Source organism: Coptis chinensis, chromosome 6 (assembly GCF_015680905.1).
Source record: "Coptis chinensis isolate HL-2020 chromosome 6, ASM1568090v1, whole genome shotgun sequence".
NCBI classification, from domain to species: domain Eukaryota; kingdom Viridiplantae; phylum Streptophyta; class Magnoliopsida; order Ranunculales; family Ranunculaceae; genus Coptis; species Coptis chinensis.
The window spans coordinates 86,618,152-86,645,201 of record NC_141461.1 but is presented as its reverse complement, the minus strand read 5'-3'; the positions used below and the strand labels follow the sequence as shown (position 1 = coordinate 86,645,201).

The following is a 27,050-nucleotide window of genomic DNA, read 5'->3' as shown; positions in this document are numbered from 1 at the left end:
TTGCAATCACAACTCTCTGATAGATTCACTCAAGATTCGTTCTCTCAAGTGCAGCGGGAACTTATATTCCTCGTATACTCAAATGACATCCAAAGAAACCGAGGTCAATCGATCACACTTGCCACTTACTATCACATAATCATATTCATAATTGAACTAGAAGTCTTTTATTATGAGTTACAGAGCTAGGGTGATGGTTTAGAAGAAAAAATGAAGGGAAAAACAAAATCTGATAAGATGAGAAATTGGGTCTTCAAGATACTTGTAACCAGAGAAGAACCTCGTTTTGTTTTTTTTTACTGAATTGTGATGCATTTTTTTAGCCCTTTGGCTTTGTGACTCCATATGATTTTGAATTTTGGGAGTTCTAACTTTGTTTTTCATTCTTTTTGTTTTTGATATCGTCTCCTTTTGATTTTGAACTTTGGGAGATTCGATTTTTAACTCTTTTGGATTTTTGGAGTTTTGGTTTTTGATGGGTCTTTCTTTTATTTTATTTTCTTTCTGTAGCAAATAATTGTTCTATTTTTGTACAAGGACTTCTCTTCTCTTTTTCTGATAACTATCTAATTCTCAACTCATCAACTGGGTAAAGCTTTTTATTGTGTGATGGGTTAGGAATTATTGGTGAAGAATAAAAAGGCTTTTAGAAAGGGTGAAGACTCAAGAGGGGTAACTAGAGGAAAACTATATTTTTGGGCTATTAACGTTTATTTGGCTATATTGATAAAAAAAAGACCTAAATTATCTCATAGGATATGGCGTGGTGATCAAGCAAGTGGACGTGTGGTCTTTCTATCCGGACATCCTTTGTGTCATCACTCAATAATCATTTAAATTAAGCTTTTGGCTAGATTCTCACAGGATATGAAACTTAATTGTTCTAACCTTGGCTTCGGAAACTCACTGCTATATACAAACAAATGTTGATGCATGTCATTAATGAAAAGATGCAAAAACTATTATCTGCGAAGAAGAACAAGTCCTTATCTTAGTCTTTTTATTCATCATGAAAAAGAACAAGTCCTTACTCTATTGCTATAATGGGACTTCTAATCTTTTTATTCATCATAGAAAAAGGAAATAATACTTTTTAATACTAAACAGAAAAATATTTTTGGTCTTTTTCAAAAAAATTTTTTTTATAGAAATGAAGAAATATATTATTATATATACTATATAGAAAATGCCTAGTTTTTGCAAAATGTTAATATACCAACTCTATGTTGGAACTATGCTTGTCTTCAAAGTATTAAGATATAAAGAAATAGATTACCATAGAAACATGAGCAAAAATGGCGATAGGCCTGTATTATGTTCTCATAATGAAGATACGCCACCCCCAAATAAGTTTGGGGCATGGATTGTTTGATATAAAACCAGAAATACATGGTTTATTATACTAAGGATATTTATTCTACTATGAAATCTTTTTGGGTTTTTGTATTTTTGAAAATATTTATGAAATACAGAAAATATAACATGCATGCATGATTATGATTAGACTACGATTGAAGAAATAAAAAGTATGTAAACAACTATCTATACAGACTCATATGAAATATGTGTTTGTGTGTGTGTGTGTGTGTGTTTTAACAATAAATTTTAAGAGTAATTGTTTTTTCTCAATCTAACTATATCTCTAACCATATAGAGGTTTTGACAAGAAGATAAAATTATACGTTGATCCGGTATCATTTTGGTTACTCTGGGGTGTATAATTTTCATTTTTATATCCTCAGGTTTTCAAAATTATGGAAAGATGTTTTAAGATACTCGTACTCAAAAGCCGTGATTCTTAACGCTAATTTTTGAAAACAAACCATAACTGGTGATCTCAGGCAACTTTCGTGTCGGCTTTTTATTGAACTCAATCCAGTCGGTGGGCTTCAGTTTATGTGTGTGTTGGGGGTGGTTACTACGTAAGACATAATGGAAGGGTTTAGCTGATTGGACACTAGTAGGTGGTAGAACTAGATCTCTTTGGTGGATTTTGGTAGTTTTGGTTAAAATGGGATGGGAATCAATGCTTTGTTCTGATTGTTGTAGGTACTTTGTCCTTGTCTAAATGTATTTGATGGTTGACATGATGATATGTTGGTGAGCAAGGGACAATTGGTTTCTATATGGTTTAAGCTGAGATAGAAAGTGCATGGTGATACAACTGTGTTTTTTTTTTTTTTCAGTTTTTCTTTTTATCACTAACTACTAAAAACAAGTTCCATTGTTTTCTCCTACTCTATTACAAATTAAAATCCAGGGGTCGAAGTACAACTGTGTGTCACAAATGAGCTAGACCTCGAAAAAATCACACACACACTTGTGTTGAGGTGACCCATGATTCTGTTTCGCACAGATGTGATAATGCCGCCCGATGTCGGTGGACGGCGGTCGTCTTTCCCCTGTTGGATCAGCTCCTCTCCACCTTTGCTGTCCCGCAACCTATTTTGCAAAAAAGTATCTCAGTACAGAGAAATAATAAAAAAAAATTACGAAAAAAAAAAAATAGAAATGGAGAGGTGAGAATGATGCTCCCTTCTTAGATTCTAAACCAATCACTCTCACTCCTTTAATCCAAGTCGGCAGAGCCATTTGAAGCTTTAATATTTGTGGAAGTAATTCAAAAGAGTTTAGAAGTTGAGGTTCATCCTAAATTGTTTAGAGTTTGAGTGAGGGAGATAGAAGAAGAAAGGTAGACTCTTGAATCTTAGATTGGTTCTAAGCTAATGAACTTGAAAGTTTTGATTGTAGATTAAAATTACTTGAAAACATGAAATGAAGATTGATTAAAACATTGAAATAAAACAAGCAAACAAGATGAAGATTGAAACAAAGAACAAGTAACAAGTTGATTGGAATAAAAGAAATGAAATAACAAGTTGATTAAAATAAAGGAAATGAAATAACAAGAAAATAAAAACAAGACAAGAAAATAAACAAACCAAATGGTTTGGATCCTAAGATAATGGATGAGTTCTCTCTCCTTTTCTTTTTGTTTATATACCCCTACTTTTGCATTTAAAGATTTGCCCTCATCCATTCTAAACTAGACACCTCACCCCTTTCACTTTTGCTTTTGCTTTTGCTTTATGGGTGCCTTCTTGACCAGGATAGGGTTAGGGATAAGTCTTCATAATTTGAAATAAAAGCCTCCATCTTTGATCTTCTAAATTGAGTCATTTGACTTGTTGACCATTGACTTTGACCGGTTAATTTGACTTTTTCAGCACTTTCCCATAGCGTGCAGCTATTGGTCTTCATAATAAGCGTGATTAATGCTCCTTTTGGTGCTAAGACGCAGCTTTTATGATAATTGGTCTGAAATACTCCTTAACCTGAAAAGGACAGTAAAAACTATGAGTTGTCTGTTCGTTAAGTGTAAGAGGGACTGTAATGCAGCAATATACGGGTAATAAAATACACATTTGGAAGCTGATCAGTAAGCACTTGGCTTATTTTTAGTATAAGAAATAGCTAAATTTACCAATATAATCGTAGCTTTAATTAACTTCTCTATTCCTGTTTCATGGTGCATTCACTTGTCAATCGTAGGCTTGAAGGCGAAGGCCTTTTTATCTAAGTAATTGATATGCATGTGTATATAGCAATATTGATGCATAGATAAGTGAAAGAAAGCTGATAGATAGCAATATGATAAATATAATGCATTAATAGATAACAATATGATAAATATGATGCATTAACACGTATCTGATTGTACATTAGATACAAAGTGTACTACAATAACAAAACTAACAAATTTTGGATGGACTTAAACCAATGACCTCATGGTTGTAGTTTTGAATAAAATGAATTACTTAAGCTTCCTCATGCTAGCAGTGATTTAGTATAATCAAATTTTGCTTTAATGCAATTTGAATCACGTTCAATTGCAAGTTTAATAACCATATAAATTTGCAGTCAATCTAATGACACACGATAAATCAATTAACATAAAAACCTTAAATCGAAGGGGAAATAGAAGTTTCATCTTCAACTAACATATTTCTCGATAGGATGCAAGCTGATACCAATTTTTCTACCTTGTCACTCCAGTCGATAAGGAAGCTTATTGTAAGAAAACCATAACTTGCGCAAGAGCAATCCCCACACAAACGGTGCTTTAAAAGAAAATGCCACATTTGCATTATATTGAGGTCGAAAGTCGAAACACAATACTAAAATGAAACTGAAAATGATCAAAGACTTGACTTGCAAAGTTATGTGAGCTGATTGCTTACCTTTTCCATTAATACCAAAAGTTGGAGGGTGTCACACCCCGAATTTCGACAAAATCAGAAAAACAATATCTGTTCCCACTACTAAAAAAAAGGGCTTTTTATGACGACTATTTTTTTTCTACCTTGACGGCTTCCGTATAAGCCGTCATTATTTCTATCTCACCATTACTTTTATGACGCTTGATGTCAAATGTTGACGGTTATAGGCTAGCCGTCATAAATATCTTTGACGATTTTTATCAATGTGTCAAGTTTGTGACTAGCAATTGTATACTTACTGTTCACTTTATGACGCTTGATGTTAATGTTGACTGTTATAGGCTAGCCATCATAAATATCTATGACATTTTTTTACCAATGTATCAAGTTTGGTGTCAAATTTATGTGTTCTTTCTCACAAACGTCAAGTCAAAAATTGTTTAACTTTTTCCTTCTAGCAAAACCGGTGTTTAATTAATTGTCACTACTAAAAAAACCATCAGCTAATATAGTTCTATTTTTTTTATGAGAGTAAGAAAGGCATCAAGGATTAATTTGACGAGTCTAGCACAAGCGATAACTCCCATAGTTCCAAACCGGGTCAATACAATTTGTCGGTTAACATTTTATTCAATGACCCTTAAAAAATTAGTGTTTCTATTTTGGACTCGAGATCTCTACAACTGGGTACAAAGATCATCTCTGTAACCGTGTTATCTCACCGTTGATCGGAATCTGAGATATGTGTGTGTGCCTCGATACGTGTGTGTGCTCTGAGATGTGTGTGTGCGCCGAGATACGAGATGTGTGTGTGTGGTACAGAGATCAATCTCTGTACCCAGTTATAGAGGAATCAGACTCTTCTATTTTATAGTCAATGGTCAAGAGTGGTCAAGGCGACATACGGGTATGTTTGGTGTGTTAAATCGAATTGAAACGTCAAACATACCTAGCTGAAGAAAACCATTGGTTTAATCAGTAAAAAACCAAACCAAACAAAAAATAGAGAAAGCCTTAATCCACCGTCTTCTTCTTGAAAACCTTTGATCAGTTCTCTTCCTATCTTCTTCCCAAATCTCGATCTTTGTACTCTTCAGTGGATTAGATCTCACCACACTAAGGAACCGAATCAAAATGGATCAAAGCCCTTTCTTCTCGAGCTCTTTCTTCTCGAAATCGAGGGGCAAAGAACGAAAGTGGTCTCGATTCAAAATGGGATTGCATATGTTTATGCGGATTGAACTAAACATTATTTTTACATTTTAAGATCAGGATTTGAATTTCATAGATTCTTGTCTTAGATACTAGAGTTGTGTATGACAGAATCTTGCAGTCCTCTTCTTCTATTTTCTTATTATTGCAGCAATGTGTAGAAAACCGTTCATTATTGTTACTTTGAATGGTTCAACTGGGTCCTGATCACTTGTCATTTTGTTCCTTCTCATCTCTTTTCTTTCTCGGGTTGGTGGTCCTTGTGCTTCTTTGTTGTGCACATGGCTCTATTGTATGGTTTGTTTGTCCCCGATTGGGAATACTAACTTCCAAGTGAAGCCCCTTCCCTATTTTGGTTTTGAAGGTGCAAACCACGATGGATGTTGGCCGAAATTCTCTCGTTTGAAGAGCCAAGGACAAGGTTAGATGCAAGAACTTGGGGACCATGGGGGTTGGTGCGGGTTATTGCATCGCTGCTTTAGATTGCATCACCGACGCCTTCTTTGCATTCTTTGTTGAAGCGATTCGGATTTGGATTTAGCGCCATGGAAGTCGAGACATTAATGCGATATCGGTTATGCGTGTAGTGGGTGATTGTTTTTAACAATGGTGGTGTGTATGGAGGTGACCGGAGGAACCAAGAAGAAATTACTAGGCCTTACAAAGATGATCCTACCCCTACTTCTTTTGTACCTAGTCCAAAGATATCATCTTGTAATGGAAGCTTTTGGAGGCAAAGGTTATCTTGTTGGAACTCGGAAGAGCTCAAGTCTGCACTTGCGAGAATCATTTTCTGCACGGAAACCATTTGTAATAAATGTCACCATTGATCCTTATTTGGTGCGAGAAAGTGGGAGAATGCAACACAAGAACTGAGACAATATTTACGATCGATAGGAGGTGGAATCGGAACATATTATGCTATGAATATCCTAGCTTTTTACCTTGTGTCCTTTTGATTGAATACTTGAGCGTTATTGTAGGCAATAGTTGTAATAAGGTCATATGCCAGTGAATGTTGTCTTTATAGGTTCAGCTTTTATTTGTAAATACGAGCGGATTCATAGTTATCTACTTATCCTAAAAAAAAAAAACTTCCAAGTGAAGGCACTTCTATTGCAACAAGGACCTTCACTGTAGGTTCAACACTCTTAGTATTAATATTAAACTTGATTTCCAGAACTTCAGGTCCTTATATCTGAAATCTGTAGCTAATGAGTTGTATATATTTTTATTTCCATCTGAAGGTGAAATATGGAGTAAGGGGAGACACTGGACCTGCTTGTAATGCTGTTGGAATGATAGATCGTACATTATTAGGAGTTCAACATCTATATAAAAAGGCTATATATTCTAGGACAAAGGTTATGATTGCAGTAATGGAAGAATTTGATTACTCTGTGCTCTTTTTCCTTGGTCAGATGTTATACCTCCATTTTTTGTCCTTTTTCAGCAATGTAGCATCAAGTCACCAGATTATGGTCCACTTCCACAAGGTGCTCCTTCTTGTTGTCAGTCTACTTTTGAACCTGAAGGAATCTTAAGGTTTGTTATGCTTTTCTTGCATTTTCAGGATTAATTTCATTTTCATGCCAACACAGGTTTACATAAAAAGTAAATGTGATGAATCCTTCTCACTATGTTGTATGTGTAGTAAATTTGATTTACCATGTTGTGCAGCTCAGTGATGGCAGTTGTTACTTGCATGATTTGATTACATTATGGCCATGTTATTGTACATTTCAAGGTAATTCATCTTAGTGCAACTAAATATTTCTTCATTGACAAAGAATTGTAGTTTGATGTCTTATCTAAATCTGAACTGCATGGGAACACAAAGACAAAAATATTGCACTAGATAATCCCGCCTCTGTCTTGTAGTCATGGGATTTATTTTAGACTTTTACGGTAAGCTCATTTTGTTTTCATTTCTATTTTATTTGAATTTTCTGAGGTCAGTGTCAACTAATGCCTATCCATCGTAAACTATTATCTTTGGTTCCAAAAGAATCTTCAAATCGAATGGAGGTTGTGGATGGTGGAGAAGTCTTTGCATGCGATAAATAAAAACTTCAAATTTGTTGGTCGACAAGAACAACTATAAATCTAGTCTTCAACTAACCAATCTACTTAATGTGACAGGAATGCATGTGAACAAGGCCCAGTTCAAGTTACACGTGTTACAGCCCGGTCGCATTTGGAATTTTCTTTCTTGGAATTTATGTCTTTGGTTAGATATTTGAATTCCACGTTGCAAACTTATGTGTCTTAGTTATGCATTGCATAAATCCTGTTTGGCATTTTGTTTCATAGTTTGATATACTACAGGGCGTACAATAACTAGTTCGGTTGTATCATTATATTGAAACTGTAACACTCTAGAGCTAAAATCTTGTTTTGTGTTCTTCTTATAGGTTGATGTGTGGGGATATAGACAGCCAACTATTGTTCTAGAGTTTATGGGAAAGCATGCATTGATGATTTATATCCTTGCAGCCTGCAATCTACTACCTCTCTTCTTACATGCATGGATTCTCTTGGAAGAGACACGAAAACAATATTGTGAGTGGTTCATTCTCAAATGAAGTTTTTCTGGCGATGTCACGTGTTCTCCTTTGACATATTTAGCCTACTTTGTTTATTTATGTTTTGTGTTCTTAACGGTTGACTTTAATTGGAGTTGGGTCATGATCCTTTGGCGGGAAAATCTTTTGGTTAATTTTGCTCATCGTCCTTAAAATACATTGTTGTTCATTGTTTCTACACTTGACCGGATGACATTAGGCGCCGATATTTTTTTGGTGTAAATGGAAGTGAGGAAAGGCTTATCTTTAACCATGTACTATATATAAATGTAGTAGTGTATATCTTTAACCACCACATCTATTTGCATTGTGGTATTTTCATTTATTTTTCCTTCCGTTGTGAGAACTAGGTCCCATCACATTGTTCCTCTCATGCCATATATAAAATAGCCTACTTTTGGTAAGTGGCTTGAGCTTTTGGTAGCAAATTTACTAATAATGTTTCTTTACTTTGTTTCTTAGGTTTGACAACGTCGATCGATCGATGGATAATACTTAATTTGTTGATGATGGAGTTGATTAAAATGATTTTTAGTTTGGTTGAATGTACTATCAAATAAATGTATCTAGCATTTTTCAATGATGTTGGATAAATTGATGTAAGGAATAAATATTTTTGAATGGTTTGAAAATACATAGGGTTGAAGTTATTGTGGATGTTATAGTTTTATTTTTGAGAATTTTATAGTTGTTTTATTGGTGAAATAAGTTTCCAGGTTAGGAATTGAATTACAGGTTATTATGCAATATTTTTGGCAGGAAAAAAATATAATAAAAATATAAATAATATATATATATTTTTTAAATAAAAATAAAAGTAGATGATGGTTTTAGAAGAACTGTCATAGTGTAAACTATTTGTTGACGTATTTTTCTTCCATAAAATGACGGTTCCATAGTAGTCAATGAGTATTCTTGACGGTTCTAATTATAATTTATGACGGTTACATATGAGGTGTTATAATAAAATTTACCTACTATGACGTTTTAAAAACAAATATATGTCATAATGGGGGGGACTTTTAAGACGCCTTTCTATGAATCGTCATAACTTTAATGACGGTTTTGGTTGACTTTTTATGACACCCCCAGTAATGACGACTAGTTTTTCAACCAGAAAGTGTCATGATATGTATTTCATGATAGCTAAAAGCTGTCATAAAAAGCCCTTTTTTTAGTAGTGTCCCGACTCTTCGATTTTTGAGGTGTGATGTACTCTTCACTTCCAAAAACCCATAACCTGTTTAACTATTCCAATAATTGGAAACCAATAAAAATTTTCATAAACAAAAGTTCTCTTCATTACAAAAATTCACAAATATGATTAAGTTACAAATTTCTTTTCAATAACTCTTTAATTATAATTACAACTGAAAATACAAAAACATTGTCTCAATTAAAATCTATTGCACCTCAAGGGAAAACAAAACACATCCTGTAATGAGATGCTAGAGCAAACCACAAACAGCAATCAACCTTCTTCAACACTAATCCTATCAAAACTTATCAACTGGGTTCATTTTATGAACACACCCGATAAGCAAACATGCAAATTGGATCAGCATTATAAACAATGCTGGTATGAGTAGCCCTAAAATACAAAATATACTTATACATATATATACACAATCCATAAGGCAATTAATTCCTCCACCGAGGCGCCTTAACTTTCAACGACTAATACAACATTCTTAATTACAATAATTAAGGCAGGTAGTTCTTCCACTGAGGCGTCTTAGCTTCAAACCGTACTAGATCAATTGCATATAATAATAAAATAACAAAACTAAAACTTACTCTATACTTACACTGGTATAGGCCTAATCACAGAGTGGGTCACACCTGCATAAATAATCAATTCAACCCACCCTTCTGCAAAACTATTGTGAATACAACATAAATTACCATAAATAATTTATTATAGATTTAACATACACTTTGATATATCATCACCATTATTGTTTAGAGTTTCTTCAAGTGTCTTTAGAATCACGTCATCTCTATATTTTACCTAGTTTCCCTGGCTACCACAATCGCTCCCCAACGCCGAACATGTACATCCACATGCCTCCCCTCACGTAATGAACCACTCCATGCGTAATTACCCTAAGCGGGATATCGCATACCAGGTAACCCCCACACGAACGTCATTACGTGGGTACTGCCACTATTCAACATGAAATATCGCGTGTCTCGTTCTAATTTTGCGAACAAGAAAATCAAGCCACTATTCAGCTATGATTGCCCTACACATGGGTCAATCAACATCTTATACACCCTATACAAGGGACAATCATATCACATACGCCCTACATACATGGGCCAATCACATGAGTTGTGGCAGCTAGGTTCTAGGATTTTCGTTACGTAATTTATTCAGGTATCATACTTTTGTATCTCATAACAATTTCACTTTATCACAAGCATGGCAAATACATTATTGCACTAAGCCACAATATTTAGAAATATCTTAATACATCTCATAACGACTTTCATTCTTTCACATGCCAAATAAATTATTGTACTAAGCCATAATCCCTTGAGAAATATTCACAATTATTATACTACCTCATAGTAGCATCTCACAGACATAATAATGGGGCATTTACATTTATTTCTCAAAGATATTACATTTAATAGATATCCTAACATATGATATCATTTAACTAACAACAATTTCAACATACCACATAATGTCACAATTACTCCAAACGCACGCATAACATTTTTATAGCATTTTAGGAATATCATATCTCCTAAATTTCAATCTCGTCACATGTCAGAAATTGCACAATATCAATGTTAAATCTTTCTTAGATAATGACAACCAAATTTATACAAGCTTCCACAGCATTCTACCATTTGATTAGTCCATAAAATTTAATATATAAAAAAGTAAACAAAGTCAACGGTCAACGGTCAACAGTCCTAAACCGGTGGTCATCCAAATAGGTCCTAACCCAAACCCATGTTTAAAACATTTCAACCCATTGTCCTAACCCAATTAACCAAAACAAAACAAAGGGAAAAGCCCAAGCCCAAAATCCAAAATCAACCTATTTATCCAACTTGATCCAATTGGGGACATAATGATCATCCCACATAAAATTAGAAACCAACTCAAAGAAAACTAATTTAATTTATTCGGCCCAAAAAAACAACTAATAAGTTTCGGTCCAAAACAACAAAAAAAGAAACTGGCCCAAAGAAAACTAATAGGTTTCGGCCCAACAACAAAACTAAAATCTGGCCCTAAAGAAAACAAAAGAATAGATTTTTGGCCCAAAGCCCAACTAAGGGTCGTCTCCCTCACCTCACCAGCATCTCTCCTCCACCACCAGCCACCACCGGCCCTCCAAAACAACCAGTTGGTTCGGCCCAAAGCCCAACTAAGGTATCCGAACACAACTCAATTAAACTGCACGCAGGAGTACTAGATGACAAAAACTATAACAACAAAAAGTTCACATAATATACTGGGCGATTTCTTTGCGTCGCCATTAACAATTATTTTCGAGTTTCAACACTAGTTCAGCAAACCAATATACCCACAGTTAACACTCTTTAACAATTCGACATGATAAAAAAAAGTAAGGATAGGATAATGAGCAGAAACTAAGGAGCGGAAACATTTGACAGTAAAGTCATCTCTTTATGCACGTAAAAATTCTAGGTTCAGTGAATAAAAAAACAATAACTACTCACCTTCGTATTCCTACAGAAAAATATATAAAATAGAACGCCACAAATCTGATCCACAGCTAGATAAGAGATGCACAATCCGGGCTCCGTTCTTCTTTGTTTTAACTTGTCTAGTTCTAAGTAAACAATTAGTTTTCTTAAAAATCCTCCATTTTTATAAACCATCTCATTCTAAATAATTTTCTGCCATATTTTACTTTAGAAAACTTTCCATATTTTCTCCTATAAATTATGAAATTATTCTTTCCATGTTTCCTTATTAGTAAAATCTCTACACTTTATTTTAAAACTTAAAAACTTTCCTATTAAATCATTTTCAAACCAAACAAACTATTTTCTCTCCTTTTTTCAAAAAGTCAAACATACATATTCACTCAACTTAAATTAAGACTTAGTCAATATTATTATTATTATTATTATTACTAGTAAACGGGCACGTGCGTTGCACATGCTAGGAAAGAAAATTGGGGTGGAGAAAATCAAAGGAATGAACGCATGTAAATTTGTGTGAATGGATATATTATGTGAATGAATACATTTGTGTGAAGGAAACAATCAGTAATGAGCACTACAATGTTCCAGCTATTCAGAGGCAACAAAATAACATTTTAGCATTAAAAAGTAAATGAAAACCTTCTTTTTCATAAGAGTTGAGTTGTTCTTATGCATGTAGTCATTGGCATGCATGCCTTAACTCCAAGTTGACTGAGTATAACTATATGAGTCGTAGAACACTTAAGACCTTCCATGAGACTGACCTCTTGAGTTGTGCATTCGGGATCTGAGATAAAAGTCTCTTAGCCCTCTTCCACACCTTTGATTTCTTTTACCATTTTTTGTTTATTGTCAACTGATTATATACCGTCTATATAGAGTGCTGATATGGAAATTACATCTTTGAAACAAAAATTGAAAATTGAAGAGCTTGAAGCGCGACTTAATGAAGCAGAGGATGTTGTGACAGATCTTAGAGCACAGTTGAACGCAGTGCAAGATAAACTGGAAAAGATGAAAAAAAAAACTCGATTGAAGCCTTTGGATGAGCAAACTTCAAAAAGTTTTGCTGCTTCACACGAAAACTCTTCACAAGGAAACAAACTGAAGACTTCTGAGGTCGTTTTATTGCCTTCTCTAGATGCAGGGTGGAGACATAACAATGCATCTTCGGACCAGAGAAAAATTGGCAATAACTGTTGTTTTACCTTAGAAAGTGTAAACCACACCCTCTCGACCCACGGAGAAAATTTCTTTGGAGAAATGTTTTTAACGCAGATTTAGCTTCCATAATCTTGGAAAGCAAAAGAACCCGAGCTCTGAGAAAGCAGATATACTTAGAGAATTCGTGCATTTGAAAGGGACCTTCTCGATGGGAAATCACCTCTTCTCATGCGAATGAGGAGGATCGGGAATCAAACCCGAAGACAGGACTAACCACTAAAGAGGACATAACAACTGAAGTAACTTGTGTTGTAGCTCCTCCCGAGAATTTGATGTGAGGATAACGAAGAAGAAATCAGATGTGATGGAAGAACGAAACACGGTCATCAAGCCCTTTCGCATGAGTTATCCTAAAAATAAGCACTCAAAAGCAGAAGCCTGTTGTTGTCCCTTAGGCTAACAATGGCGTGCAAAGCTGTGATTTATCGATATTTGGAGCGTTTATACATGTTCAGGGCAATAGCATGGCCGAGTATAGAGAAAGTCTACCCAAGGCAACTGAAGAGGAAGTTAAGAAGAACTTCGGACTCCCATTTTCATCCCTGTGTCATCGTTGGATAAAGGCGATATCGATTCTCTTTGTGAATGTAGTGGAAATAAAACTAAAACTACTAATGAAGTAAATGTTCAAAATACTTCCTTGAGAAGATGAACGGTAGTAGATCAGTAAGAATTATCAAGACAGGATGGTGAAGACAGTTTAGGGGTTCAAATTTGTAAGGTTGATCACAAAACAGTTGATCTACCAAAAGGTTCTAATCTTACAGGTGTAGAAACACGTAATACCTCTAGTGAATCAAATATCCAACCTGCAAGTGACAGGCTTATCAAGTTAACATTTCATAGGAAACACAAGAAGGGATCCTTGAGCGACCCTGATGAAAATGAATATCAATAACATAACACCGTGAAGAGAAGAGCAGAGGAGAATCAAATTGGTGCTCTAGCTCACCATAAATTTAACTCGATAATGGCTCACTCATGAGCAACATATGCTAATAGTATGTTGAGATCACGGTTCAAATAAGTCAATACAGACTCGCCACTCTGTAATAATTTTTGTGATGGATGAAGGTAATTTTTGTGATGGATGAAGGCTTATCCTTAGATGATTCAGATGATCCTGCTGACACAGCTGCACGCAAATCTCGGATATTCCTCAAGGTCCAAAGGGACTGAAATTGAACACGAAATATTAAATGTATTCAGAATTTATCTAGCTCTAACTATATGAGTCCTAGCATTAGCTTCTAATACAGAAAAATGGTCTCTTTTCAAGGGCAACACCCCTAAATTATCTGATGAATGATGTGAACAGTTCAGAATTTGATTACTAGGAAACGGTCTGGAACCTTGAACATTGCCAATCATGTGAAGATGTTGTTCTTTTTTAAGCATAACAAATCTGAGGCATTTAGAATTTGTAAGAGGCAAACTAATGTCAGTAGGCTTTTCTTAGTACAGTGGCATATCCATAAAGAAACAGGGCTCTGGTAAACTGTTTCTTGGTAGCACGGTTAACACTTCATATCTGATAAAAATGAGATAAATTGTGTTTTTTACGTAAAATGAAAGAATGTTCACCAATGAAATACCTTCAAAAGCATTTTATAAGCACCCAGCAAGCGATTAGCAGCAAGGCCAAACAAATGCAATTGTGGTACCTCCATCATGTGAGTCCATGGAAGAATTGTCTCCATATCCAGGGTGCACTATCAGTTCCATCTCTGCAAGCATCTATGAACTCCTTTGCATCTTCTTCAAAGATGGTATACTTCCAAAGTCCATTGCTATTTTGTAGCCAACAATTCTGCCTCTGCGGAGGTACAAGACTTCATCTGAGGAGGCAGTATCTTTGGCCCTTATTTCAGCTGGTTCCACACAAAGAGTTGTCCATTTGTAAGAGAAAGCCTTCTGCCAATGCTCAGAAAGTTTAGAATAGATTCATGAGAACTTAAAATCTTTTAAAACTTCCACTACAGAGAAGACAAAAGTTGGTAGAAGAACGTACCTTTGAATTTTAAACGAAAAGAACGATTGTAGGATTTTGGTCCAGATTAACCGTCCTTGCTTGAATCATATACTGCTGCAATTGGCGTCTCCTCATCCTGAAAAATATAGAAACTTAATTAACCATTGACAATTCCCTTTCTCAAACACAACAGGGCAAAGGACTTCCTTAGACCAAGGAAAAGCAACATAATAAAACAATCGAGTTCTTTAGACATTCTATTATTCAAGGAGGAAATAGTAAAAGCAAAGTTTGAAATAAGGTCCATAATGTTGTCAAAGATAGTCCACAGACCAGAAGCCAAGTAAAAGGAAGCACATAATTCATTTAGATGAATAACAACTATAGCACTTACCTTCTCTAGTGGATAAGCCGCTTTTACGACACGTAGCACATTTCTCGTATATATGATAATAGAATATGCATTCAATCGCTGTTGTTCTTTTGCAAGGACATCAGCCATGGTATGCGTTGACACCTAGATTCACACTGTGTAAGAGGCGGGTTTGGTCGCATTTGTGGCGTGATGAATATCAAGGATTTGCAAGTAAGACGAAAACGAATGCAATCACCAAGAAACAGAGATGATATGACCAACTCTAAAAGCTCGGCTGGAAGGTCATTCCAACTCTCTTTTATAATTTCAGTTTTGTAGTTCCCCACCTTCGGGACTTCTTTCTTGACCTACAAAATATGTTGTTCGGGATTAGAACAATATCTTTTACATTAATCATGCCATATAATCCAACTCAGAAAACATGGCGTGTAGTTTAATGAAGAATAGACTATTATACATTGGTGCTGAACATTTTAGGTAGACCCCTTATAGGCTTATATTAGATCAGTATGAAATAAGAGTTAATGTCCCACTTGGTATTGCTTTAAAAAATGGTGGAGCTTTCGCAATCCCAAAGACAATGCATATATTGATTGTATTTTCTTTGCTAGAAAATGGGGACTATCCCATGGATTTGAAATTTTCAAGTTTATGATTGTGGCCATCTCCTACTCAAGCATTAATTCAGTCTACAAATCAAAGGAGAAAAGGTAAATAAATAGTCTTTAATTTTGTGTCAAGCTGTGAATTCCAAGTTTGTAAGTATGGGAGTCACATGCCTAAATTTCAAACTACAAATCAAAGGAAAAGCGTACATGACAAAGAACAACACCACAGAAGACATATATAATAGTGTGTAAAAGAAAATATAAAAGTAACTTATATTAGAAAGTAAGGAAAGATATTGAGCGATAGACTGATAGACAATTTACCTGTGGTTCGCAATTGGGCATCACCCAAAATGGCCCTTCCAAATAACCGAATTTTCTTCCACATGGTAAGGAAATTGTTATAGTTCCATCATCCATGTCAAATATGAGCAACCTTGTATAACCACCAAAAGTGAGAAAACAATCCAACAGCCTTGGTAGGTGACCTTGTCCGAAACCCACACAACATATCAGAGCCAAAATTCTAAATGCAATGAGTGAATAAACCGAAGGACAACTGGTAAAAAATTCAAAGGAAATTTGATTGACATGATCAAGAAGGTACACGTAACTGGAAGTTCCAGTTGAAATTAGCAGAATCCTTAAAGAGCTGGGCAAAGTGAGGCTTGCAGTATAGAAATCCCTACATCAAGGAATAGTTGCTCAGCTGAAAAAAAGGAACCAAATTTTTAAGAGTTAGATTCTTCGCATATCTCATAGTATGATGTAATAACTAACAATGGATGATATCTTACCTCCTTAATTAACAGGATATGTCTAGCAGCAGTAGGTTCATCTAAGCATAATACAGTTTGTTTGAGTCTTGATTTGCCACTGCCTGTTCTGCCAACAATACCAGATTTCATGCCTACATGAAAAGTGCATGTGAGAACTTACACAATAAGTGGGGCATATGTGGGGCATAGCAAACCTACAAAGTTTTCCCACCATAGAACTTTATCAACATTTATCATATATTTTGCATGTTCAGTTTTATTTTGAACTTCATAGGATGAGTTATTTTGAGTTACCCTTGAGGAAACCCATCTGGGAAGGTATGATCTCCAAATCAATATTTGGCATTCTGCAGGAAAATCAGATCAGGGCCAATTTTTAAATAACTATAACATATAAACACAAATATCTTGAGAATAATAAAGGTGTATCTTTGCATGCAAGGTTAGATAAATGTATATATCTAATTTTAAATTTACCACAGGAACACCGTCTTTGGTGTTGCCTCTGCGACAAACATATAGAAGGTTGAATTAGCATAATAAGTTGCATTACCTCTATCTCCCAGACCACCCCTCGAGTCGGTTGAGTAGGGAGATGTCACATCCATTCCTCGAGGTTAGAGCATGAAACTACCTACAAAATTTTGATGATTATCAATTTTCCTGACAGATATTCTTCAGGATGAATCTGGTGCGGTCGAAAGTTGAGACCTGTCATTGATGATCTTCCCGCTACTTGTCATTTATGGCCTTCCGGATGAATCTGGTGCAGGTTGGAAGTTGAGACCTGTCATTGATAAGCCGTTTTATGACACGTAGCACATTTCTCTTGTGTCCCAGAAAACATTCCAACAGCCTTGGTAGGTGACCTTGTCTGAAACCCACACAACATATTAGCGCGGAAATTCAAAATGCAATGAGTGAATAAACAAAAGGACAGTTTGTAAAGAATTTAACGAAAATTTGATTGACGTGATTAAGAAGGTACACGTAACTTGAAGTTCCAGTTGAAATTCGCAGACTCCTTAAAGAGCTGGGCAAAGTGAGGCTTGCAGTATAGAACTACCTGTAGGAACCGTTATTCAGAATGCAAATATTTCTACAAACCGCGAGAACCACGCGCAGCGGAATTAATGGGTTCTCATGATTTGGATAGAGAACATACCTTTGAGAATCGGTTTAGATAACTCTGAGAATCCAAGCTTTATGAAATCTGAAATCAACCTCTTGATCTTCTGTTGTATAATTGGACGTTGTGTGGACAACGATCTACCAACTCCCTTCTTTCTCTCAAGATCATAAACGAATTCAGATCTACTTTTCTTGCCTCTTTTTCAGAACCAGTGAATAGTGAATTTCGACCAGAGAAAAAGTATTCTATTTATAGGCTACAACAGGGACCATGAGGAGAAATTAGGGTTGGGCCTCCTAATGGGCTTAGGCTTCCCATGTTCGCCCAAAACACACAGCCCAAGTCCGTCAACAAATGGCTTATTCCACTAAAGGTCATTGTTGCACTACCGCCCTAATCCCAAATTACGTGTCAGCGTTTATGGGCTCATGAGAAAAATATTCTATTTATAGGATATCCAGGGGACCATGAGGAGAAATTAGAATATGTTCGTTAACACCTTGATTAGTCCTGTCAACAAATGGCTTATTCCACTAAAGGCCATTGTTGCACTATTAATCCCAAATTCTTATGTCCGTTTATGGGCTCTATATTACCTCATTGTGGATCTCCCGTGTTTAAAATCCAATATCCGTTGATTAAGTCAAATTGACAATCATTAATCAACTTCTTATGTCAAGTGGACATTATCAACCTCATTGTTGTCGGAATAAATCCACCTGCACTTTGCGGGATTACTGATTCCTTCTATAATCAGCAAAGACACCTTACATACAATGTCATTACCCAATCCATCGAGTTTGTTGATTCACAAATGAATCTCACTCATTGATGATTTAAAGCAATGTACAATGCATGTAAGTGCCGTTATTATATCGGATTAAGAGGACAAGCATCCATAATAACAAAGGCGTTTGTTCTCTTATATAATCGATATAAGGATAAACAACCTCACTTGGTCCTGTTCAATACACACAAAGTGTACTAGTGTAATTCTATAGTCAAGATAGACTAATACCAGATTATACTACAACCGTACTAATGGTTTGTCCAAATCCATCTAGGTTGTGAACGATTACTTATACTTTATAAGGTACTGGATGATATGATCTTCTTGTGTTCACACCATATCATCTACAACATAAAGTATTAGACACATGCATATAACTAATATGCATAACATTTGCCCATATGATTCTTATTCAAAAATGAAGAATTAGAGTTAATACAAAAGTAATGCTTTTAGTATATAACAATATCACTACCTACATTAAGGAATAGTTGTTTAGCTTAAAAAAGGAACCAAATTTTTAAGAGTTGGCTTCTTAGTATATCTCATAGTATGATGTTACCCTTGAGGAAACAGATATGGCAAGGTGTCATCTCCAAATCAATATTTAGCATTCTACAGAAAAATCAGATCAGGGCTTGTTTTTAAATAACCAAAACATGTAAGCACAAATAGCTTGACAATAATAAAAGTGTATCTGTGTATGCAAGGTTAGATAAATGTATATATATAGTTTTAAATTGGCCACAGGAACTTGATGGTGGAGTCTAATAGGCTCAGATAGAGTAGCATTAAGGTATTGTATCTTGTCAAGAACACGATTGCAATTCACCTGTTTAAGAACTCGGTAACGGTTGTAGTGTTCTTCAGTTGGAATGCCTCCTTAATATTTTTTACAACCTTTTCTTGCAAGTGTGAAAGTCTGCACAAACATTGTGGAAGCATTTGTTTCCTTTCTAGCATGTAAGAAATTGGAACACATGTCCCTCAAGTACCTTAGACCTTTATTTCAAAAACCTATAAACCTTGACAGTAGGTCTCCCTTGTGCTTCTGTAATATTCTGTAATACCAAAGTGATTATATATATGAAAGTGATTATATATACGAAAGTACCGTAAGATGGAAATAATATAGAGGGACTCAAAGAAACAGCACAATAAATGCAATAAAGTTATGCAGATTATTATAGTTTGTTCTAATACGTATGATAGAGATGGACTTCATGTCTAAATACAATAAAGTTACAGAAGATGATAGCACAATAAGTTTTATTTTTAAGAACACAACTAATAATAACAACAAATTAAGATAAAATATCTCCATCGCATGATCTACTTTGACACATTTGAGCTTCAGGCCTATAGACAAAGCAAAAGTATATGTGATTAAAATTAGTAAAAGAGTCATGTAGAATTGTGGTAAAGGTAAAGGTCAAAAATGACTAATCACAGAAGTTACTGTTTGAGTAAATGCATAAAAGCTACTTACATCACTCTACATATCAATAGTACAAAGATAACAAAAGGAGATGGTCTATTATTGAGGCAAATCATTCAAAGGACAACACCCTAAATTCATTTCTACTTGAGGAAATATAATGCAAATATCCTTCTAATTCGCCCAAGCACATTCCATAACAACCATTGCACATAATCATTGGATTTGGTAATAGGATAATCGATCTTTCACTTCTCAATAAAACAACAGTCAACCAATAAAACACTCCATTTATATTTGCATGTCGATGAAAGTGCAATACCTGCCATGTGTTTGTTTTTGAATACTATCCATAAACAAAAACGGAATGAAAAAACGAAATGAGAGAAAACTAACATCATCCATTGCCATTACGTCAATGCAATTCCTACAAAAAGAAAAGTTAGACAAAATATCAGAGTTCGGCAGAGTTCGGCGGAGAATAGGTGGAGAAGGCAGAGATGGGAAATGGTTTGAAACGGTGTGTTTTGGCTCTATTATTTTGAAAGGAGAAGTCACCGTATTTTTCCGTTTTTTTGTTTTCCTTGGTTGTTGAATGACAAACATACCCTTCAAGTTAAAACTGTCTAGATTTTTTTGGGTGAAACTTTTGGGTACCCTTTTGATTTAAAAGATTGGGTTAAAACCAAGGATACAGGGAACTAATAAACGGCGGCTAGTTTTCCCATTATATATAAGATATTTTGCAAAATAATTCATTTTGGACATTTAATAAAATGAGGGTGTTACAGAGGGTTTTTCAAATATTTATTTATATACAACTTTGTCTTCTCATATTTGGTTGGCGTGAAGAGGAAGGGGTTTTTTCTTGGCGTGAAGGTTTTATTTCGGTGGTGATTTTGGCAAGTTTTTTAGATTAAGTAGGACTCTTGAAAGAAATTGATTTGGCTATGCCACTCGAGTCATTATGGGTGAATCTAGCAAAATAAAACCATGTCAATTTATTATTTTAACCCAAATTTCATTGGGAAAAAATCAAGAGTGTTTCCACTACTTTTTTTACATTTAATTAAATTGAACTATTGTGCGTCATACATACTCAATTTCACACGACAATATGCCCATAAGTGATGCACCCACAATGCTTCAAATCCCATGTTATTGCAATAGACTAATGTGTTTCACACAGTTGCGAAACCTCAACCCAAGAATAAACAACATGCCTCACACGATCCAAGAATAAACATGATGCATGATCATTCTAATAAAACCAATGACTCAATAGTTAGTAAGCTATATCTTTGAGCTCATGCAATCATTTTTTTAAGTTTAACGGCAGCAGAGCATGTACAAACCTTCAGTTTCAATATTGATAATGTGGATTTTCACTTGCAACAATTAGTCTCATGGATCCCATAAATCCCATAAGTAACTAAAACATATCCACCTAATTCAATAGAAAAAACTTGGAAAAATAGAGTTAACATTTTGATTAAAACATGAGCACATATTCTGACACGTACATACAATACTTTTAGAAAATGTAAGAACTAAATATGTGAGAAAGAAAATAAAAGAAAAAATACATTCAACAGGAGCATCTTCTAGGTTTCATAATATATATTATAACAAAATATAGTTATTGTCTCAATATATGACCGAAAAATCAGGTTGTCATCGTTGGCAGAATTGGCATGATGTGTGCATTTGGTTTTCTTTCATAAAAATATGTCACTCAAGTGCCTGTAACAAAAATGAACTATTTATTAGAAATCAATGATACAACACTCAAAACCTCCAAACTATATTGAAAATGAACCTTTTTCTTAATTACTTTAACAATTGGTTTATTGATGGTTTATTGTATAACCAAACTTTTTTCCAACAGAAATCTAACAAAAAATATAAACTGTCGAGCTGAAAAACACTAAGTTCTCATCTTCTAACTTGGATTCTGCTTACACATTTAGAAATCTCTCATTGAATTAGACCAAAAATATATGTATTAAGAAAGTTATAGCTATGATGACTCAATAAGATATTCTAGCTATAATTTTAACTATAACAAACCAAAAACTAAACGGTACGATACATAATTTCAAAGGATGTAATGGAGCAAAGATGGATTTGCTAGCAATGTTATATGTACTCATCACTGATCATGCACACATGGTGGTGCACAATGGCAGACTTTATATATAGCTCGTAAGATATCTAGAGATTTGTAAGGATATAGATAGATACATAACAGATAGATTCTCATGTGTAAAAGAATCTACATAATCTATAAAAAGATGTACACAAAACAATATCTACTGAATTTACTTGAAAGAGTAGCAGTTCTCACACATTTCATTCATCACCAAACACATTTTTTAATTGTAACAGTATATCAAAGAGCTTGAACATGAAATACCTTAATGAACCTGAATGATTGGATTGAAGGGAGCCTGATCGGAAAAAGCAATAAACAAAAAAAAAAAATCCACAAAATTAAAGTTAGTATAAAGACTTCATATCTAAATGAAAATTACTATTACTGCAATATAAGCATTTGAAATATATATTAGAAATATCAAACAACACATATTACTCAGGACATTAGCATTGTGGCCGCAGTGTAATGATTCGATCACCTGCACACGATAGTTAAGTTTAAAGGAAATATAGCTTAACAAAATAAGGCGACAATCCAAAATAAGAATTAAGGGTGGATGCCCAACATTTAGAGACAAAAAATGGTATGAATTGATGTTATACTTGCCCAGAGAAATAAACACACGTTTTTTAGGAACATGGAATCCAAGTGATATTGACAAAAAATGTGCCGGAAGGGATTTACAACTAAACAGATAATGTTTACAACAAGCTAATTTACAACTAAAGTCATTTACAACTAATAAGAAAATCTCAAATAATTGCAACTATAGTATGTAACCATTATCAAAGAATTTCAAATAGTCGAAGTCAAGACTCTTGGGAAAGCAAATATCAAGTGATTGCTTGAGCACTATGGTATATCAATGTACATAGTCATATGCATGTGCTGGTTTCAAGTACTAACATGCCTAACACTATACGTTCAAAGGTCCTGAAGCAAAGACAGTGATGAGTAATAAAAATCTAAAATAATATCTTATGTCAAAATCATTAAAATCGGAAGTTCAAAATCATAGATCATCAAAGATTTACCAAAACAAAAGGGAACATACTAAATTTTATAGTTGTGCATATTGCTTGCCTACAATAATTTGAATTTGAGTAGATCGATTTATGCAAGTACCAAAATCAGTAGGAATGAAGAAGAAAATTTTACGTGAAACACCAAAATAAGTAGGAAGAAGAACATATAAGTGCCTAACAATAATTCTCTAAAAAAATTCTCTAGAAAGGATACATATTAAGTAGAGAAAAGATAGTGGTAATACTCATGATGACATGGTACTTGCCAAATTTGAAAGCTGGCCTTTGTTATTGTAGTTTGTGTTCGAGTTAAATGTTCGTGTTAGGCAGGCTAATACTTGGGAGGAATATGCCACATTCACCTAGCTGATTTTTCAATGGAGTATATATGGGACTTCTAGAAAACTAATCCAACCAATTCAGTAGTCAACATATTCATTAGAAAAGTAAAATACTGATAAAATTATGTCAACTGTACCTCCAATTTGTAAAATTAAATATATAGAGACATAGAGTTCTACTGGAACTAAACCGACCATAAAGCTACATGATAAAATGGGTAGTAGAAATTTCAATGCATGTTCACTCTAGAACACTAATACAAATAAATTTAGAAAATTGAACATAGTGTCACAACACTCTAGCTAAAATTTCTATTCAACTATGTGCTCTGCTTAGTCTCAGTGTGGTTGAGTTCCTTTCCTCTCTCCATCCTTACCCGCTTTTTAAAAAATAATAATAATGTTAGAATCTAGTATGCAACCGAGACAATTCCTAAAACAGTAAACTACAATTCTTTCAATTACACAAGATTAAACAAAGAGAACTAAAAAATATTTGAATATCAAAGAACCACAAAGAGAAGACCCGTTATCTCCACCATTTTAAGAAGGTTATTGAAGAAGTATTGAAAGAGTTGAATTTGGAGTGTTTTTTTTGGCGTGAAGAAAAGGAAATATAGGGTTTTTTTTTTTTTTAACCTTAAACTAATGATTGCGTCTGGAAATCCTTGTGCTCGAACGTGAGAGGGCGAGAAGAAAGAGTGCACCATCAAGGTGTTAGCTTAATGGTTAGGAAGGAGAAAGGGTTGGTGAACTCTTGAGGAAGAGGAAAGAGTGAAAGAAAGAAAGGGTTTTCCACTTTTCCTTTTGGTGAACTTTTTCTTTTTTATTTACAGTTTTTCTTTTGGGAATTTTTAATAAGTGGGACTCTTAAAAGAAAGTGGTTCATGGCCGTAGGATCTCCCAAAACTATTTTCTCCCTGACCGCTTGATATAAACACATAAAAAGCCAAGCTGTTTTATTATATAGATATACTAGAATTTAACCCGTGGCTACGCCACTCGAATCATAATTAAATGAATACATGTAAATTTAACTTTTACAATAGAATTACCATTTTTTTTTCTTTGACATTTAAATTGAACTTGTTAGTGTCATTGTGATACCCTTAACTGAATATGCCTTAGTCTGTCTTGTGATCCCTACTCCTAAGATGGAGTAACTAACGTGGTTGAAAGAGGAGTTATACACACTATTATTTAACCATGTCCATTATAGGAGGAGTTATAGACTATTATTTAACCACGTCCATTATATTTATACTATGTCAGATATCTCGTTTTCAAAATTTTGAAACTATTTTTTTCCATTTTTTTTAACCTTAGCTTATAACTATTTTGGACTCCACCTGGAAAACCTGCTCTATTTGGCATTAGGTTCTCTTCTTGGCTTTGTTAGCTCTTAGCCTGCTTAAGTCTAGCTTGATCTTTCTGGAGGTTGTTAGCTCTTGCTTAAGTCTAGCTCTGTCTAGAGGTGCTACTCTTTAGTCTGTCTTGTAATCCTTACTCCTAAGATGGAGTAACTAACATGGTCGAAGGAGGAGCTATACACTATTATTTAACCATGTCCTTTATATTTATACCATGTCAGATATCTCTTACTGTTTCTCTTGCTATTTTCAAATTTTTTAAACTATTTTTTTCCATTTTTTTTTTAAAACTTTAGTTTATAACTATTTTGGGCTCCACCTCATAACTATTAACTGAAGAACGAAACATAGCAGATTACAGCTAGCATAGCAAAACATTAGAGGCAACTTAGTGGCCAAGACCATTCTCACAAACCAACAATCGTCTGAAGTACCAAGTAACTAAATACTTGTACGCAAATGCATAGCAATTAAAAGTGTCTATTTAATTTCAATTTCAAAAGTTGAAAAGTTCACCCTCATGTAATGTTTATTTCATAAACAATGAAACAATTATATAATTTAATATGTGAAATAACTACACCTGTTGAAGAGGCTTGGAGCGGTGGAGAAGAAGCACCCTTGTTGAGTTTATGGTTCTCTAAAGATTTTGCGTGAAAAAAGGGAAATCTTTGTTGAGTTTTGGTTCTCTGAAGATTTTGTGTGAAGAAAATGAGATTTTTTTTTTGCTTGAAAACTTTCGTAAAGGTTTTTTTGGAGTGAAAAAAAGGGGTTTTGGAGGTTCAATCGGGGTTTTGTCTATTTTAGAGTATTAGGTAAATAGGACTCTTCAAGTATTATAGTATTAGGTAGATAGGATTCTTCAATCATATTAGGTAATTCAGAGTATTAGGTCAATAAGACTCTTCAAGCATTAGAGTATTATGTAGATAGGATTCTTCAAGCATTAGAGTATTATGTAGATAGGATTCTTCAAGCATTAGCACAGATCCGAGGAAATCAGGACCACCACTTAAGCCCTTATAACTTTGTTTAAAAACTAAGTTGTTTTGTATTATACACTAGCTATAACCCATGGCTACGCTACTCTTGCCTCAAAGACACCTCTAAACATCCACAAATTCCTTAGAAACATTTGTGGGATATTTTTTCTAACTGAACTCGATTTTGACTTATTTAAATGACCAAAGCATAGACTTAACTTGCACTCACAAATACTAACTTAGCTCCTGGCTTCCCAATTGTATAAATGCCTTACTTCCATATGGTCGATTGTGGATGTATTTGTTTGATATTTAAGGTATGGTTTTTTTTGTAGTTTAATTGTTTTGGAGCTTAGTTGGGTGTGCCTGTTAACTGGGTTTGAGAAAAATTGTGGATGACATTAGTGGACTTGGTAATTGTGGTTGGCAAGGTATTATTGTGGTGGGTGTAGTGTGAGTGTGTGACTGGGAAGGTGTTATTATGCATGTAGTATTTTGATTTTTTAATTAGTTATTGATTTTGTTCTTGTTTAATTGTTTTGGTACCTGGTAGGCTGACTTAACATGGGCTCTCACAAATCCCAACTTCATAGCTCATGGCTTCCTAAATATATGAAGCAATTACTCTATTATCCATCACATATTTCCATGATTTAAAAGAGAAAGTTAAATTAAATTAAATTATAATATAGATTAAGGAAAAGGTAGAGATTAGAGAATACAAACAATTCGACATATTTAACAATGAAATAATAAATTAAATTATAAAAAAAAAAAAAAAAAAAAAAAAAAAAAAAAAAAAAAAAAAAAAAACTCCTGTTTTGAGGGAGAAGGGGTCTATCTATATACCATTAGTTGATTACTTCACTGGTTGAACTTTGTACGAGAAGCAACATACTCTCGTAACTCCATTACCTAAGTCATTATACTATCCTCCAGTTTTGAGGGCGACCTAATACTTTTGGCTATCTTTGAGTTTTGAGACCACGCCATTATTTTTAATAGTGTGTATGTTCTTAATAAGGTTCTTAGCTTTTGAGTAGGAGAGAGGACATGAGTATTGAAGAAAAATGGATGAATGTATAGAACTCAAGACCCACTTCATTGAATAGGGTGATTTTAGAAAAAAGTATTGACTACC

The 27,050-nt window shown here is 34.4% G+C and overlaps 1 pseudogene across 1 annotated transcript; it reads left to right on the top strand.

Annotated features, from left to right (window-relative positions):
- Positions 1 to 6,340: 6,340 nt before the first annotated feature.
- LOC147495096 (uncharacterized) lies at positions 6,341 to 8,017 on the top strand (annotated as a pseudogene). The gene is made up of 4 exons (XR_015199547.1): positions 6,341 to 6,796; positions 6,886 to 6,977; positions 7,113 to 7,179; positions 7,847 to 8,017. The product of XR_015199547.1 is annotated as an uncharacterized LOC147495096 (transcript).
- Positions 8,018 to 27,050: the final 19,033 nt, after the last annotated feature.